Below are 4,103 nucleotides of genomic sequence, written 5' to 3'. Positions count from 1 at the left end.
GCTGCGCGCTCACAAAAACACGCAAGCACCAAGAGAGCCTTTAAACAAAAGAGTTCTAGACACCCACCTCCAACATTAATTAAAAACAACAATATAAAATAACACGTTTGATACATTGACAAAATTAAAACTGATTCACATTGTTAGACACATTGTCTTCATCCAAAGAATGCAACAGTTAGGCTATTACAATTATTATCAGAACTATTAAATCATAATAGATTAATAAGGCGTCTCCACACATTGTAAGAAGTTTATAAAAAACATTAATTTTAAAAATATATATTTTTAAAATATATTTTGCATGAAATGGTCACATTTTTAAAGGTAGGCTATTCATTTATTCAGTGTAGAAAATACATCCATGTTTCAGCATCAAGGATAGGCTGTTTAATATTCTCTTCTACAGATACTAACATATTGTGAATTCATGCAAAAGCACACAAAGAGAACCCACCAAATACTGCAATGAGCACCTGTTAGATGAAAAGATTATGCGACACTCACAATGAGACACACACACACACACACACACACACACACATATATGGGTGCATATACCACAACTAGACTTCACAGCTGCATGGTGCCTCTCTTTCTGCCATATGGCTTTATCGTTTCAGGGAATCAGAGATGCTCTTCTATAAAGACAGCTTATAGAAAAAGATGGTGAAACAGACTCGCCTGATGTTGTCTCCTTAATTAAATGAATACAATTATAGTGTACAACTCTGGCCAAAAAAAGGAGAACATTATGTATTTGAAGTGTGTTATGAGTGTCGAACCTGTAATATTCACACACACACACACACACACACACACACACACACACACACACTTGTTTCGCTATCCTTGTGGGGACATTCATAGGTGTAATGGTTTTTATACTGTACTTACTGTATGTGCTATTGCCCTACACCAACCCTACACCTAAACCTACCCCTTACAGGAGACTTTCTGCATTTTTAGATTTTCAAAATCTTAATTCTGTGTGATTTATTAGCTTGTTTGCCCGTGGGGACCTCAATTTAGGTCCCCACCGTGACACGAGTCCCCATGAGTCTGTGTGTATTCAGGTTTAAGTCCCCACCTGAATAGAAAAACAAGTACACACACACACACACAGGATGATTTGTCTTTATGCATATAAGGAATCCTAATGCAATATAGCATATTATTTCTCCCTTTCCCCTCAGTGGCCAGTTTGTTGTGTTTTGGCTGTGTTTATTTTGTGTGGGATGGTGGGCAGTGCAGCTGCCATTGTGCAGTTAACAGGACTGTGTGAGAGACAGTGGACATGATTGATGAGGTAGAAAGATTCTACAGAAACATCTATATTTTTATATTTGACTTATAGAAGAGCCCAATTATGTATTAACTATTAATAGCCTTCCAGTATTCAATCCTTCAATTATTATTGAATTTACTTCAAGGGATAGTTCACCAAAAAAGAAAAAGAAAAAAGAAAATTGTCATAATTTACTCCACCCTTAAGTTGTTCCAGATCTGTATGAACACAAACACACAAAAAAAGATGATCTGAACGATGTTTGTAACCAAAGTGAATTGACGGTAGCCACTGACTTCCATAATATGGAAAAAAATACCATGGAAGCCAATGGCTACTGTGCTAAAGGCCTCTGATTAAGAACCAAGAATCATTCATATAAATATATTTATCCATCTGTCTGAATAATTCTGTAAATCTTATTAGGATAAAATAATTAATGCACTGTAAAACCTATTTTTCTTTGCCCCTCTAATCCATCTGCTAATGTTTTTAGATTTTCATCAGCTGGTCTCTATTACAGACACACTGTAAAAATGATTTTTTTTTAAAGAAAGTTGTAAGTAAAGATTATTGGAGCACATTTTACAAGAAAATACTATTTCAGTGTTTCAACCTCAAATTTCTGAGTGAAGTGTTACAAAACACCATTTTTTTTTCTTCAGTGCAGTGCATAAACAATGCAATATCAGTAACTGAGAAAATCTGAATAAATAGACATGTAAAATTAATCAACTAAAATTGTAGAAGTTAAGGTGTGGCCATTCAGTGCCTTTAAAGAGTGATAAAGTTCATTGAGTTTCTTGTGCACAGCAAACTGTTCCTTATATGAAAATCTGATTTCTAGATGAGCTATTACATTACATAAACATAGATGCTTAAATAACTTGGCCATATTCACCACACAAGAATCTTTGACTTGTGCTCTTGAGGATGAGATGTCCTGACGTGCACCTGCTGGGAATACACTTGTTCATAATGTCCCAGTATGTTTGGCTACAGTATGAGGTCAATCAATGGCGAGGCACATCAAAGCATTCCTCTTTACTTAACTTGAAAGACATACAGACATACATGCAAACAGAGCCATCTCTAGCACTCTCATCTTTCACCAATGACTCTGTCTCTTGCGTCATCATGGATTCATCTCTACGGGTCAAAGGTCAGAAGATTTGGCAGTGCGTCAACAACGCAGCTACTGTCCACCCTCCTAAATTCGTTGATATTTATATACTTATATACACACACCTGTCTCGCTCAATAAATCTCTCATCATCGGCATAGGACATTTATCTTACGGTAAACACGCATAGGGAGAATTTCACACCTGTTTTTTGTCAGTTTGATTGGTTGAGGTCAGAAGAGTTTGGGAAATTAAGCATTAACAGGAAATGAGCTTTCAGCAGGTTGATCATGAATACAATGAATAGCCATGATCCATTTTAAGTTATTTCTGTCCCCTTCAAGTGTATGTAAACACACCAACAGCAATGTTAACAATCTGACTAACAATAAATGCATGCAGAATGAGTCGTGGCTAGGCACGACCAGAGTAAGTGTTCTCATGTGTGGTATGAGTAAAAATAGAACTAAAATTAATAGTAAAATATAAATTTTGTTTCTGATTAATTGCCATCTCGATTCCTATGATTCCAAGATTAAAGAAGTTGTATTTCACCCAAATTAACAGTTTGAATTCAATTTGATAAAGTAAAAAGGCAGTGTATTTTGAAATAATAGCAAGAAAAACAACTTTCTATTGTCTTTGTGGTTCAAAAAACAAACCTAGGGCTGACACGATATCAGATTTTTCACTACAGGATTATTGAGGCCTCAAAAATTCTCAATAACAATATATCATGATATCTACACAAATCTTGAAAACGTAAAAGTATCAGTCAAATTAATCTTTATTTTCTTTTTTGACCAAAAACACACACCATTGCATACTTAAGGAACAATTACACTAAACTGAAAAAACTAAAATGCTAAACGTGTTTAGTTTAGTACAGTGTCAAATTAGGACAATTTATGAGAATAACTACATATTTTTTATTCCAAACTTGCATTATAGCTTCTATCGAGTGTTTGAAATAACTTCCTCCTGAGAACTGATTCTCATTTTATAAGGCTAATGTCTATCAGCATTGAAATATAAATATACATTATCCATATGAAAATATCTGAGATGGCTTGGAGAATGCAGATAAACCATTTGCTGCTGTAATCGTGTACGGTTTTATCATACAAAACATTTCTTTCTGCACTTTATTCAGCTACAGCGACAGCTGGATTCCTTTGTCCATATAAGGGATTTCCTGGAAAGTCATTTGTTTATTACTCCAATGAGTCTCGGTTGTGGGCTTTCTGCGAGAGGGCGCCCTCTGGTGTCGAGTATGAATTTAACAATTCACACAGGAGAGTTTAACGCTCCATAATGTGGCTGGCGTTAGATGTATGTTGTCGTATTATCATGTTTACTATACATTTTTAAATATCGCCAGCACCAGTATACTGCGACACCCCTAAATAACACAATAATGATACTTCATTATTTGAATATCACGATTATCGTCAATAATAGAAAACCAGTGTTGCCCATTTCAAAAACAAATGAGGAGCTGTTTCATAAAACAAATTTACCAAATAAGCCAGGTTTATTTCAGTTAGCCTGACTTATTGTCAATTGATTTGGTTAAAAATAAGTCAGACTAACTGAAATAAGCCTGGTTTGTTTGGTAAACTTGTTTTATGAAACAGCCCCCGGTCATTACAATGAATCACAAACTTCATATGCTCCCATGGAATTTAAAAA

This window comes from Onychostoma macrolepis, chromosome 19 (assembly GCF_012432095.1).
Source record: "Onychostoma macrolepis isolate SWU-2019 chromosome 19, ASM1243209v1, whole genome shotgun sequence".
Taxonomy (NCBI): domain Eukaryota; kingdom Metazoa; phylum Chordata; class Actinopteri; order Cypriniformes; family Cyprinidae; genus Onychostoma; species Onychostoma macrolepis.
Note: the sequence above shows the minus strand (reverse complement) of the source record.